Source organism: Martes martes (genome assembly GCF_963455335.1).
Source record: "Martes martes genome assembly, chromosome: 16".
NCBI classification, from domain to species: domain Eukaryota; kingdom Metazoa; phylum Chordata; class Mammalia; order Carnivora; family Mustelidae; genus Martes; species Martes martes.
In genome coordinates, this window is record NC_137904.1 from 48,720,650 (window position 1) to 48,735,973 (window position 15,324).

Consider the following 15,324-nt stretch of genomic DNA (forward strand, 5'->3'; position numbering starts at 1 on the left):
GAGCCCGACGCGGGACTTGATCCCAGGACCCTGAGATCATGACCCGAGCTGAAGGCAGCGGCTTAACCCACTGAGCCACCCAGGCGCCCGGCAACTGTAATTCTAAAAAAATTAGAACTAGAGAAAAAAGGGCACGTTCACAATCAACAACAATAAAATGTATAGTTAAATAACTCTCTAGGAGGATGGAGCATTCAAATGTTAAAATTTATGGAGCTAGCCTGAAATCTTGGAAAAGCAAAGCTTGCAGAAGGTTAACATTTACTGAACAGCTACTATTTGCCAGACACCACTACACAACAACAACAACAAAAAACAAGAATTTAAAACATCTCCACGTTGAAGGCCTCCTGGCATAAAAAAGTTTAAAATCTTCATATACGCTCTTAAAATTTCTTTCAGGTTACCCAAGCTTGTTTTTCATTCATGAATATGAGTTGTGCTCTCTACACTAAAGTCTCCTCAGACTCTGCATTTTTAGCTTTACCTTTATTCTATCAAAGACATGAAAAAGGTTAACACACACAAAAAGTACCTATTTCAGTTCTTTTTAGAAAATCACAACAACTGGCTTATTTTCTTCTACACATTTTACCCTACGTTGTAAAAGACAAGCACATGGTATAATATAGGAACAAATGATAACTGAATAACCAACAGAGACCCTTCCATACATTGTCTTTTTCCTATGACCCACAATCTGCAAGTGACACCCACGAATACCACTTACTTTCTACCCCTTCTTGTGACCTTCAAAATTGAGTTGGTGACCTCTGGGATATTTGTCTTTTCTAATTCATACAGTCCTTTCTAACCATTACTGTGGTTCACTGAATTTTGATCTCACATTCCAGGGAATAGGAAGTACTGACGAAAGAGTCTTATTTTGTGTTATAAATTACTGTACTCAGGCAGAAGTATTTTTGCACAACTTTTAGTATGCCCAGAGGCTAATAAGCATTTATTAGGACAGAAACTATAATTCAAACATACATTCAGAATCAACATGAAGACTCAAAAAAACCAGTCTGAATTTAGATTTCCAGAAAGTATTTCAAGTCCTATTTTAGGGAAAGGACATGGTCCAAGTACTCATTGCACTGACACAGTAGGCAGGCCAGGTGTTTGGGCCATTTTATTAGAGACACCTGCATGTACTGCTTCATAAAGTGATCAAGTAAAAAGGTACGAAAGTAAAATATGCTTCCTGAGACATGCAACAGTTTAACCAATCAAGGCAGAAACTTACCTAATATAGAGAAAGAGGGTGGTGAAAAGGTGCTTGAAAACTCTAAATAAACCACTCAATGATGAGATTTGTTCTAGGACAATCCACCAAAGACCATATACTTAGTGTGTACTATTCCCTCCTTTCCAAACACAGGGGAGAAATCCTTTGGGGGGGAGGGGGATCAATTAATTTTTAAAAATCTCTCTCCAGGAAGGAAGTCACTTAGTTTCTGTATCTTAATAGCTTCACCAAGAAAAAATAACCCCTACCAACCCTCCCAAGGAAGCTGACTAAATATAAGAGGAATAAGCATTACTCTTTAAACAAAGGATTTTCAATAACAGGTTGCTTTGAAAATCCAATACGGACTAGCATGTTTTTTACATTTTAAAATTGTGTTTCCAGTATAACAAGGCAACTAAGCTTTACTCCACTCAATGCCAAAATACCTTCTTAAACCAGCATCACCACCCATAATGGCCTTATGTTTACAGATTACATAATTCAGGTTATGTCAAACAGAACAAGTCTAAAACTTGTTATTCACCTTAAAATACAATTAAAATCTGTGCTCAACCCAATAAAATGGAGACGATGTAGACACACTGGTTACACTGTAGCATTACTAAAGAAGAAGAGAGCACTGGCAGTGTTTGATGAAGAAAAAAAATGGGAGTATTTTCCTTTCTTCCCACCTTGATAAAAGCTCAAAAGTGAACGAGGCTTACTCATTTTCTACCTTCCAGAATTTTCCCCAACAGGATAATGATAAGTTTAACAATCAAAGAATGTTCTGCAGGTTTAACCACAGAAATAACGTGTGTAGGCAGGAATAAAGAAAATCAGACAAAAATTTAACATCTCACTTTGGCAAAGCACAAAAGTCAAATACTAATGTTCTGAATAAGGCTTTCAGGAAAGAAGCAAGGACACTTCTAAATTCCTCATTCAACAGATTCATATAAGTGAAAGGACCAAAAACCCTGCCTTACCTCAAACTCTTTCAATAATTAATTCATCACTCTCGCAACTGTCTACAGACACGAATCAAAAAGTTATTTTATATATACTTAAATGCAGTAGTCCTCAGAAACCATCTTCACCATAATACAGATGTTAAGAATCTTTGTCACATCTAATGTTTCCCTCCAAAAAGTGCATACTTAAGAAATAAAAAGTTAACCACCTCAAATCATGAGATCACTAACAAATACATCAAGTACGGGAAAGGTCAAAGAAACTGCATACTCTGTTGAAACAAAGTGGAAATTAAAATCAAAATTCCATGACTGAGGACAGTTACCCCACATATAATACATTTTTTAAATTCCCAAGGGATGAACATTTTTACCTTGCCTTATTTTTAGAACTACACATCACACTGTATATATCACATGACATGATGTAACTGTTAGCAAAGAAAATGGCCCAAACCATTAAAAATATACAAGAGGAAACGAATCAATGCATACTTAAGGATCACTACATTACATTTTTACTTTTTTTTTTTTTGAAGATATTTACTAACTCACTATAGACTTTTTCTTAATTGGAAAAGTGGCAAGGAACCTACGTAAAACAAGAGAAAAAGGTACTTGGTATTTCATAATATCGGAATTTACCTAATTATTGGGAAAACTGATATGAAGAAACACAATAAAATAATTCTCCTAAACCTCAAAGATTAAAAGCAAAAATTCTCTGGATCAAAAATGCAACAGAAACAAAACGAAATACTTTTAGGTGGAAAACAATTATTACTCAGAAGTATTCCCTGTTGCTGGGGGAAAAAAAATAGTTTTAACTGACAATGGCTGCAGACAACTGAAAATTTCTAAATTGGTCAGGCAGTTTATTAGAAAAGGAACCAAGTATACCGTATGGAAGGGGGGAGGGGAAAACACACCCACTTAAGCCTTTGTAAACAGTGGTACTTAAAAGACCCAAGAAGCTGGGAAAAATCAAAACTACAAACTATTCTAAAAAATGCCAAACATACTCCAATGTATTACCTTCCACACCTGAAAGTGCTTCAGAGACAAAGTTCAGTAACAATCTATAACTATATCATGATTATGCAAGGCAAAGATTATGTAATTTTATCATTTATTATAAATATTCTCCTACTCTCAAACTAAAACAACTAAAATGTTTTGATCTCTTTAATGGGGAGGGGGTAGGTTCTTCTGGACTACAATTTAAAAATATAAACACACACCCCAAAACAAACAAAAAAACACAATGATTGCTAGCCACGTGACAAAGGAGATGGCAACACCAGGATTGTGAATGGAGGGGAGGGAGGCGAGGCAGGAGGACTAGGAAGATTTCTCGGAACTTTGGGGAGCTCGGGATTCGGGTCTCCCGACCCTTAAGGTACCAAACTCTAGCCCTACAAGTTGTATCGTTAACATTCTCAAATATAGTTTTATTAACAGATCACGAAAAATGCTCCAGTGACCTCCAGAATAAAAGGAGGAAAAAATCAGAGGAAAGAGAGCAATTTAAAGTGGCGCCATCATGTCACCCCTTCTCCCCTAAGGCAATCAATAAGCAATAGTTAAGTAACGTGTCTCTCCAAAAAAACCACACGGGATCCCGACAATGGAAAACAAAAGGATTTTTAAGTAAAACATGAGGGCAAGGTTGTTTATCGTATGGAAAACAATCAAACTATTTGCTGAAGACTCAAAAGACAGTCAGCCGGAAAACAGGCCCCCCAAACTCACTTAAAAGCAAATAAATGCCTCTTCCTCTTTAGTTTTTTTTTTTAAACCAAACAAACAAACACGTCCGCCTGAGGGAGACTAGATCCGAAAACGTAAGTGACCTCAATATACAGGCAACAAAAATAATAAATACATGAAACAAATAACCATCTGACTTAACAATCAGAGTTGTGATACACACCGTGAAACGCGCAAGATGTGTGTTTCAAGCAGAGAAAGGCCTTCTGCAGTCAAGAGAAGTTCAAGGCGACAGCCAGAGTTTGTTTGGGTTTTTTTTTTTAACGGGAATAAACCGTGTTCTTAAGGCCGCATTTTTAAATAGAACGCCAAAGGAAAAGCTGGCGAACGAGGCGGCAGCTGGTGGGGAAGGGCCCCCGCACACCCCCGCCCTTGGGGCGACTCCCAGCCCCGGACCCGCAGCGGGGAAGCCCGGAGAGGCCATTTAAAGTTCCGGGGATTTTTCCTGCCCTGCCCTGCCTTTCTAGTTACAACTAACAAAGAGAGAGAGAAATGGGAGCCACAGGGAGAGCGAGGAGAAGGAGAAAGGGCAGCGAAAGGAGGAGGAGGAGAGGAGCAGCAGCAGCAGCACCTACCACGTGATGGAGGAGCGTTGCCCGGGCGGATTCAGCCCCACAAAATGGGCGCAGTTTGCAAACAGCCCCCGGCCTGGGCGCCGAGGGCCGGCGGCGGCAGGCGGGGGCGCGCGGCGGCGGCTCCGGCCCGGGCCCGCCGCTCTCCTCCCCCCCGGCGCCCGGAGCCGCCCTGACTTTCCGGGCGGGGGGGGGGGGGCGAGGCGGAGGGGGAGGGGAAGGCGGCGGCGGCGGGGAGCGGCCGCTTTTTCTTCTCTTTCGGGCCCCTTCTCCGGCCTTCCTCGGCTCCGGCGGGGCCTGGGCACGGCCGGGGACCGCAGCCCGGCCGGGAGGACTGGCGGGCGGGGGCAGAGGGTAAAGCCGCCCCCCCGCCCCGCACAAACAAGCGCCGCCGTCTGCAGCCCGAGCCCGCACCCCGGCCGCCACCCCCGCACGCCTCTTCCCGGCCGGGGAGCGCGCTCCGGCCGCCCCCCGCGCCGCCGCGGTGAGACGAGTCGGCTTCGCTACGGTGCTCGGTTCTCCCGCCGGCTCGGCGAGCGGTGGCGGCGGTGGCGGCGGCACTGGGAAAATGGCGGCCGAGCTCCTTTTCCCTCCCCCCCTTTAATCTGAAGCGGAGGGAGAATGGAGCGAGCGAGCGAGCGGGCGAGCGCCGGGGACACGGGGAGGAGGGACAGCAGCGCCTCCGCCGGCTGCGGCTGCGGCGGCGAAGGGCCGCTCCGCCCCGGCGCGCCGCCAGGGGGCGCCCGCCGTGCCGCCCCCGCGGGCCGCCAGGAGGCGCGGCCGCCGCCGCCGCCGCCGCCGCCTCAGTCATGGCTTCTCGCCGCGGCCGCTGTTTCTGCACCTCCATCTGCGGAGGCCGCGGAGCCGGGACCCAGCTGCTCCCAGACGTGCCGCGACGCTACGCGGCACTGCGGCAGGCGGGAGCGGGCCCTCGCTCCGGCCGAGGTGAGGCTAACCTGAGGCACTGACGCCGTCACATTCCCTCCGCGCTGGGGCCGGTGGGGCCGCGCGCCGGCTATGAGGGGGCAAGGCAGGCAGGCGCGGAGGAGCAAGAGGACGTGAGCGAGGAACTGTTTGCACTGTGTAGTTAACAAGCTAATGCCGTCGGTGCCACACTATTCCAGGGCTAAACACGCGCTGAGTCGGGTGGGAAGCTCCCTGACCAGTGAAGCGCTTTCTGCCGCCCTTTGTCCTAGCCGACTACCTCCGTACACTGCAGCACGCCTGGGCACTAGCCCCAGTGCAGCGCTCCGCAGCCGCCAGGGTGGAAAAAAAAAAAAAAAAAAAAAAAGCGCACGTCGTCACTGCGCAGGCGCAGGCCAGGGCCCGCGCCGGGCCAGCCCGGGAAGGGACAGCAGGGAGCGAGAGGGGAAGTGATGGCCCACCCGCGCCGGGCCCGCTGGGAACTGTAGTTTTCGTTAAGAAGCACACGTCTTGTTTTGGGTGTCATGGCTTGGCAGATCCGCCAAAGCAGGCAAATGGCATTACACAATGAGTATTTATGCTTCCTGTCGCCACCAAAAGGAAGTTCACTGCTATGCTAAAAGTTTAACAAAGAACTCTATAGAGAAATCCAAATCTCACAACAAAACTTCCCACTTTCCCACCAGAGTTGATTTAAAGTAGTGGCACTGGATCATTTCTCATGACCACTTTGTCAGCACAGTATTTTATTCCTCTCCCAAACAGGGCCTTAAAATAATGGAACCTTTTCTAAGTCAAAAAGTTATGCAATATAATGCAAAGAATAACACAAAGTATAATTCCACTACCCTTTAAAACCAAAGAAAACGTTGCCAAAAGATTAATTCGGTGCTTTGAGATTTTTAAAAAGGAACTCTGGGATTCATCAGAATTTAAGTGGCTCAACAACAACAACAACAACAAAAGGATTCCAACAGTTAAATCATCAAATGCAGCAAGATAGAAAGGGCATGCTCTACTGCGAAAAAGGAAGATGAGAAATGCTCAATACTGTTCTGTGGCTTACCAGAACCAATATCCGGTGGTATGCGTCACTTCCGCTAGTCAAAAAAAAAAAAAACACCCTCAGTCTTAGTCCTCCACAAAGTTAAAATAACTCATCAGCACCTAGCATCGGCACCTATATTTCCATCAGTTTCCATTTGTACTCTTAAAAATCACACTATCAATCACAGTCATGGTTCTCAAATATCAAAAGCAAGCAGCAAAGAATGAAGTCACAAATTACATAAAGAATAAACTAATATATGTGTACATAGTTATATACACATCCAAAAGAGATGCTAGACTTGGCTTTTTATAATCCTGGGAAAGAAAATTTAGTTGATTAAAAAAATGTATATACGTACCTCCACATAAATAGTAATTTCACAAAATATAGCAGAAGGGTGTTAAACACAGACCAATAGATGGCGAACTAGAGCCCTAATCTAAGGATTCTGAAATCTAAATGAGCAGAATGAAAAACACCAAATAAGGCAAAGCCCCTTGCACTGTATACCTAAAAACATTACGTTCAAAGACACCCACCCACAAAATAATTAATCTTACTACTGATTAGTAAGTAGACTGCCAACTCTTAAAACTCAACTGCCAAATTAGGCCCCCAAATAACCAAGATTATAAAATACATTTTTTCAGTGGATCAGAAGTTAGAAATGCTCATTTTAAAACGTGCATTTTGGGGGCATCTGGGTGGCTCAGCCGGTTAAGCATCTGCCTTTGGCTCAGGTCATGATCCCAGGGTCCTGGGATGAGCCCTGCTTTGAGCTCCCTGCTCAGCTCCCTTTCTTTCCAGTTCGTGCTTACCCTCTCTCTCTCTAATAAATACAATCTTTTAAAAAAAATTTTTTTTAAAAATAAACATGCATCTGTGGGAAAATAAATTCCAACTTTCTCATTCTCTCATTGCTTAACCCAAGACTCAGGAGTTCACGGTGTTTATGGCATTTAAATCAGTCAACATGTTTTACATTCTTATCTCAAACCAGATGTCTTTTTGCTAAGGCACCAATTTTTACAAATAAGGACATTCAAAGGTGAGCCACTCACTACAGATGCAAAAATCTTGAGAAATACATTTTCTTAGAATTTACCCCAGAAATACAGTGGATGTCAAGGCTGAAAAAATACATACACACACACACACACACACACACACACACTCATACACACCTTACTGTTCAAATCACTCTTGGAGTAGTCACTGTGGTTCACTATCAAATACCCACTTTATCCTAATGGATTAATTTAACCCATCCTCTCTGCCAATGATTGGTCAGGAATGGGCATGAAACCCAATCCTGGCCAATGAGACATGAGCGGAAGCCCACTGGAAGGCCTGCAAGAGAGAACTGTGAGAAAAGCTTCATTCCTAAAGACAAAATGAGGAAGAAACAGTTCCCTCTTCTTCAGACAGTGCTAAACATGACACCTCAAAATGCTACAGTCCCCCTACAGCAAGCCTAACCCAACATCATCAAAGGGGGCCGAATGGAGAGCTGGCAGGAACCTGTGTCCTTGGTGACAACAAGAAGCCATTACATCAAATAATACATCTGCAAGACTTTTGGACTTCCAGCTACATAAGAACAATGTAACAACTAACATTTCTTTAATGTTTCAGCCAATTTGAGTTAGATTTTCTATATCTGAAAGCAAAAAAAATTCTAATTTCTCATATTTTAGAATATCTGTATTTCTTTGATTATTCATATTATATAAAACCTTATTCTTCAGCAAAGTCCTTCCCTTCTATATACAACTCTGTACCCTTCCATCTTTACCCATCTTTTTTTTTTTTTTAAGATTTTTTATTTATTTATTTGACAGACAGAGATCACAAGTAGGCAGAGAGGCAGGCAGAGTGTGTTGGGGGGGGAAGCAGGCTCCCTGCTGAGCAGAGAGCCCCATGCGGGGCTCGATCCCAGGACCCTGGGATCATGACCTGCGCTGAAGGCAGAGGCTTTAACCTACTGAGCCACCCAGGCACCCCCCCCCATCTTTAATCTATATGTTCTTTCCACCTAGAAAAAGAGAATCATCCTCCTCACAATCATTCCTGTTCATTTCTCTCCCCAATATACTGCCACTTATTTTTCCTTTAAGATATGTTTCACCAGACCACCATTATCATTTACATACTTAACAGTAATATAGATAACTGGCACTATATTACCCTGATCTTAATTAAGTGCTTTCTGTAATCCCTTTGAGACTGTTTTCATGTATCAATCTTACTTCTGAAGCTGGCCTAAAAGCGCTAAAAGGCAGAAACTATGGTTCAGATTTATAACTCTCACCTATACAATAAACATATTCCAAGAAGACATTCTCTAATAACTTTCCCACCATATCTCTCTTTTATTTTCCCACCATGTATCTTTTAACAAGCCAGATATTCTTAAGCAGAATGTTCTACCACAAATTCAGTACTTCGTATGTCCAACCTAATCTCAAAAAGACAAGGGATTATTTTGTTTTGATTATTCTGTTTCACTTAAAAAAAATATATATATATATATATATATATAAACTCAGGGGGTGCCTGGGTAGTACAGTTGGTTAAGCATCTGATTCTCGGTTACAGCTAAGATCCTGATCTCAAGGTGGGATCAAACTCCGCCTCCGGCTCAGGGCAGAGTCTGCTTGAGATTCTCTCCCCATTTCCTTTGCCCCTCCCACTTGTGCTCACAAGCCCTCTCTCTATAAAATTTAAATATCTATCTATCTATCTATCTATCTATCATCTCAGGAGAGAACATCCTAAACCATTTAGTTTCAAACGAACAAGGTCCCAGTTTCTGTTATTTATCATTGCATCATTACATCCCAGGGACCTAGTCCAGAGCCTTGCAAAAGGTGACACTTTGTAAGAATTGGCTGAATGAATAAAAGGTACAGTGTGGTAGCTAGGAGTATAGGATGCAGGGGTAGCCCTAGATTTTATCTGCCTCCTTTAATTATCAGCCCTCCTTTAATTTGCCCAGCTGTGTTACTCTGGGCAAAGTATTTAACCTATAAGCCCCAGTTTCTGCTCTGTAAAAAGGAGATAGTAAGTGCCTACTTCATAAATCTAACTATTAAAGCTATTTTCCAAAGTTCCATAATTCAGAATTAAAATATGAGATAAGGTCAGCACCTCTTCCCTAATTCAAAATTCAAATCCCTGTCCACTCCAGCAAACAATGTTTTCATTCATAAACTCAGATAACACTACCCATAAAAATACTTTGAGCTCCCTATAAACATATTCTAATTCTGAAAAAGATTATTTACATTTTAAATCCAAAGCCACATAAAAAAGTAAAGATGCATTTACTCAACAAAAATTTAGTGAGTACCTATTAAGCTCAAGATCCTGTTCCAGATATCACAGAAATAAATGCATCAATCTATTTAAGACATTAAATTATATCATGAAAGAAACATCTTTAAAACTGAAATTGGTACATGCTCTCATGTTAATATTTAACCATCTAAATATTAAGTAGAAAGTCAGAATGAACTGAGCCAAAGGTAAGAAATTTAAATCAAAGAATTTTGGACATAGAAGGAATATGGAAGGTCATCCAGTTAAACCTCCAAATTTTATTAGTGCAAAAATGAGGGGAGGCCAAGAGAGAACAGTTAGGATTCTACCCTAAACCCTACAGGCAGGACACGCTGGGATCAGAGGTCAGTCTCCAATTCTCACTTTTCCCCTTGCATCACCTGCCTTCCAGAGTTACATCCCCTCAACAAAACAGGCTACTCACTTGACAAATAAGAACTATAAGCGTGATAAAAGGTATTAAACCCAAACAATACTACCTATTTCACAGTTTCACAAGTATCAAGACTTGGCCAAATGTAAGTAAAAGAAAATCCTCACAGTGACTCCAATGACTGTAAAGGCTCGAAAATCAGTATTTTTTTTTCATTAAATGGAGGTCTCAACTGATTCCAAATATATATTCTTTGGTACTCAGTCCAGTAGCAAACTTTCAGTAAGATTAAACAACTTAAGGTATGTAAAAAACTTTTGTAAATGGCAAAGTATTATAAGAATGCATGGCATTCCTTAGTTTCAATCCCACCTAAAAACAAGATAATTTTCTTCATACTAGAGATAGGCTTCCAAATTTACATAAAGTTGTTAACCTTACCATTTCACCATAGAAGTGATTCAGTAACTCTTTGAGAAGAAAAACTAATTAACTGTGTTAGTAAGAAGAACAATAACTAAAGTTACAGGTTAACTTTGAAAGCACTGCTAAATCAAGAAGTACTTTATTTGGGGATAATTCAGAAGATAGCACTAAAATTCAACTGAATACAACTATACCACTTAAAGAAACAGGTCAGGTTCTTTCAGGCCATCAGCTACATTAGGATCTAACATCCAAGATCGATGGTTTTCTCCTCTGTGGAGAAGCACTGTGGAAAAGCGTACAAGCACTGACTTCTGATGCATGCAGTTTAACAAGGACTTTATATGACTATTTTAATAAAGTTTTTCAAGTTGTTAAACAAAAAACTACACTGATTATAAAGGTGGATTTTAATTAATTCTGCTTTAAATTTTAGTATAGAACATTAAAGAATTGTCAAATAATTAGAATTTACCAAAAAAGTTAATTGACCAAACATTAACAGAGACAGTGCTCCAATATACTGATTTTGCATATGAGGCAAAGTCAAATGAAGCAATCTGTCTAGGACCTAAACACTGTTTCAGATAATTAAGTTGAATGTCAGAATTTGCCCAAAATCTGCCAAGAAACCGCCTGGCTTCTTTTCCAAATGAAACATAAAGGTAAACATGCAAAATAACTTCAAGGCAGCCATGAGCAACCAACCTGTAGAGGGCCCTATAAAGAGAGTCAGAGATAAAAAAAAGTGTTCAAAGAGAAAAGGAGGCAACAGGTGGACAATGCAAATGTCATTAAAAAAAAAAAAACAAGTCAGTTGCTGAGTCCAAAGTTAAGGTGCAACTTCTAAAATCTCACTCTGATGGCAAAGCAAACCTAGGGATTTTGGAGACAGCACACCTGTTTCCCTCCAGTGGAGAAGCACACCATTCTCGGAAAGAAACATTCCTTTGTAATTCACTAATTCCTGGATTCTTGCACTGGCTTTTCATGTACACTCTGGAGCACAGAGCTATGAACTAGGAAGTAACTGAAGCCAACAAATAATCAGGAGAGGCACCTTTCTGGAGTGTCAATTCAATCAAAAACTGTAGTAAAATCACCTACACTTTGTTAAAATAAACACAAATAGATTACAGAGCAAAATGCAAAATTCTCATTTTTTTCAAGATAGAGGAGTCTTCAGAAAAATGTCCTTTTTGTAACAAGTCGCTCTGGACAACCCCAGACTGAGCGTATTTTAAAGGAAAAGTTGGAAAAACACTGCTTTAGATTACTTATAGATAAATATGCAATCCCCCCAAAATCCTGAACATAATCCCTCTATACAAATAATGAAACTTGTAAAAATCTAATGTAAAAATTGTCATGGATACAATATTATAAATGAGACCATAAAGCTACTGAACATGACTAGAATTCAGGAAATGCTAAAGTCCCTGTCTTATCTCTGTCACTCATTTACTAAGAAATCATATATAATTTCCTTAACAACAACCTTTTCTCATTTCTGAATTAGACAAAAAGAATACAATATTCAGTGTTTTCAGCCATATTCCAAATTAATTTCCACAATCAAGTCTAGACAAATTTATCTAGGAAAACTTGTCCCAAATGAACTTGAACTAGCAGAACAAAAAGAAATAAAAAAAATTTTTTTAAACTGCTAAGTGAAACCATTTGTTCTGTGATATAAAAAAGAAAAAACTTTCTGTGTAGGGGAGGGGGCAAAACTCACATTGCCAGTATAGATATAATAAGAATATATATAAAATATATATATATACATAAAACATGCTCCCAAATTAATATTTAACCAGCTAAATATTGAGTAGAAAGCCAGAATGAACTGAGCCTAAGGCAGACGCTTAACCAACTGAGCCAACCAGGAGCCCTACAGTCAACTGATTTTTGACAAGGGTACCACAATAATTCAAGAGGGGGTAGGGGGATAGTCTTTTCAGTAAACAGTATGAGGACAACTGAATGTTCACATGCAGTAAAATGAAGTTGGACCCTTATCTCACCCCTTACACAAAAATTAACTCAAAATGAATCATAGACCAACATGTAAGAGCTAAAATCATAAAATTCTTAGAAGAAAACAGAGTAAAACCTTCATTATACTGGGTTAGGCAATGGTTTTTAGATACAGCACCAAAGTACAAGTGATAAGAAAAAACATGTAGCTTGGACTTTTCATGAAAATCATAAATTTTGTGCATTAAAGTACCCCTATCAAGGGGCACCTGGGTGGCTCAGTTAAGTGTCCAACTGTTAATTTCGGCTCAGGTCATGATCTCAGGGTTGTGAGATCAAGCCCCGTTGAGATCAAACTCCTGCTAAGCACAGAGCCTACTTGGGATTCTCTCTCTTCCCCTTCCCTCTGCCCCTCTACCCACTCATGCTCACTTGCGTACTCTCTCTCTAAAAATAAATAAATAAATCTTTGTAAAAAATAAAGGACTCCATCAAGAAAGTGAAAACATAACTTACAGAGTGGGAGAAAATATTTGAAAATCCTATATGACAAAGGACTTCTTTCCAGAATATATAAAGAACTCTTATAACTCGACAATAAAAAGACAATCCAGTTTAAAAAATGGGCAGAAGTTTTGACAGAAAAATCTTCTCCAGAGATATACAAATAGCTAAAGAGCACATGCAAACATCTCATCATAATTAGTCATCAGGAAAATGAATGCAAAGCCACAATGAGACACCACTTCACAACTACCCTCATGGTTATAATCAAAATGACGGACGGTTAGAAGTATTGACAAGGACGTGGAGAGACTGAACTCTCATACGTTGCGGGTATGAATGTAAAGGGTGCACCTACCTTGGAAAATAGTTTGGTGGTTTGTCAAAAAGTTAAATAGATTTACCATACAACTTAGTAATTCTACCCCTAGGTACATATTCAAAAGAACTGAAAAGAGGTGTCCAAACAAAAACGTACACAAGAATGTTTATAGCAGCATTATGCATAATAGCCAAAAGATAGTAACAACCCAAAGGTCCACCAATTGATTAACAGATAAGCAAAATGGGGCACATTCGTACAATGGAATATTATTTGACCTTAAAAAGGAATAAAGTACTGATCTATGCTACAACATAGATGAATTCTGAAAACATGCTAAATGAAAGAAGCCAGTCACAAAAGAGCACATATTATGTGATTTTATTTACATGAATGTCTAGCATAGGCAAATTATAGACACAGAAAGTAGATTAGTGATTGAAAGGGACTGGGGAACAAAAGGGAATAAGGGGTGACTGCTAATAGATACAGGGTTTCTTTTTGGGGTGTTGACAAATGTTCTAAAATTAGATTTTGGTGACAGATGCACAACCATGTCAATATATTAAAAGAAAACAGCTGTGAATTTTAAATGGGTAAATTTTTTATGTGAAATGTATTTCAATAAAGCTGCAAAAAAAATGGATGGAGCCAACATAATACCTAATTTCTAAATAATTTCAAGAAAAGAAAAAATGTTCAGCCATTTGCAAAAATCTCAAGAAAAGGCAAGCCATAATTCTTTTATTCCCCCTCAAACGTTACCTCAGAGCACTAATTCGCCTTCATGTAACACTTGAAAACTCATTACCATCAATATACATAAGCAAAAAATGAGGTTCCCATCAAACTCACCTTACTCTAATTAACTCTATATGAGAATGAAGTGAGGAAAACCCAACATGTCAGCAATACAAACAGTTATCTATAGGTAGATACAAATTAGAACATCAGTGAGGGAAGAGTTTAAGGAACACAAAATCCTATTACTGGAAAGGTTATCTTCAATGAGACAGGATTGGAATGTATTACTATTTTAAAAGCTTAAAGAAAAGCAATGATAATATACTCAGCCCTAAGAATTTTATAAGAATTTTATAACAGATGGTTGACAAGGCTTCTATAAATGGGTAGTTCAAAGAGAAAAAATGTGGCTCTGTCATCCCCAGCACTATTCAGAGTATAAAGATGATACCCTGATCCACAGCCACAGGACCTGAGAGGAAGAGTATGGGCTGAACAGAGAAGTATGCTCATCAGTCAACTCAATTCCAAGCCAGATTAATCATTTGTTTTTCCCCCATCAATCAACAATTCTTTTTTGCTTCCATATGATTCCATATAAATGTGTGTATAAATCTATCCCCACTACTCATCAGACTGATAAAATTAATGCTGAAGTTTTAACTCTGCTACTTGGTAGCTATGTGACTTTGGGCAAATGGCCGCACCACTCTGTTTCTTCATGTAGAAAACCAGGGAGCCTGACTAGTTTAAATCAAGATTTCTTTTCAACTCTAATGCTCAATGATTCAGAAACCCGAAAACTACAACAATAACAGTAATGCAGGGTTCAACAATCTATGTGTTTATTGACACAAAACTTCTTTGAGAGGGAAATGATAAAATTTTAAGTAATTACAAAAATGCTTTCTCACTAATTATTGGAACGGGGGCACCTGGGTGGCTCAGTCGGTTAAGCATCTGCCTTAACCTCAGGTCATGATCACATCATGATCCCAGGGTCCTGGGATGGAGTCCCAAGTCCCGTGTTGGGCTCCCTACTTAGTGGGGAGTCTGCTTCTTCCTCTGCCCCTCCCCTCACTTGTGCTTTCTCTCTTGCTCTCTCTTA

At 40.3% G+C, this 15,324-nt stretch overlaps 1 protein-coding gene across 3 annotated transcripts in view; it reads right to left on the reverse strand.

Moving 5' to 3' along the window:
- Positions 1-15,324, reverse strand: part of KANSL1 (KAT8 regulatory NSL complex subunit 1) — a 178,628-nt gene that overhangs the window by 147,448 nt on the left and 15,856 nt on the right. For 2 of the 3 annotated variants that reach the window (XM_080827380.1, XM_080827378.1), the window contains exon 1: positions 4,554-4,681. The exons of the other annotated variant lie outside the window; for it this stretch is intronic. The gene's annotated coding sequence lies outside the window, so the exon portion shown is untranslated. Of the gene's footprint in view, positions 1-4,553; positions 4,682-15,324 lie in introns of those variants that run through there. 3 annotated transcript variants of the gene reach the window in all.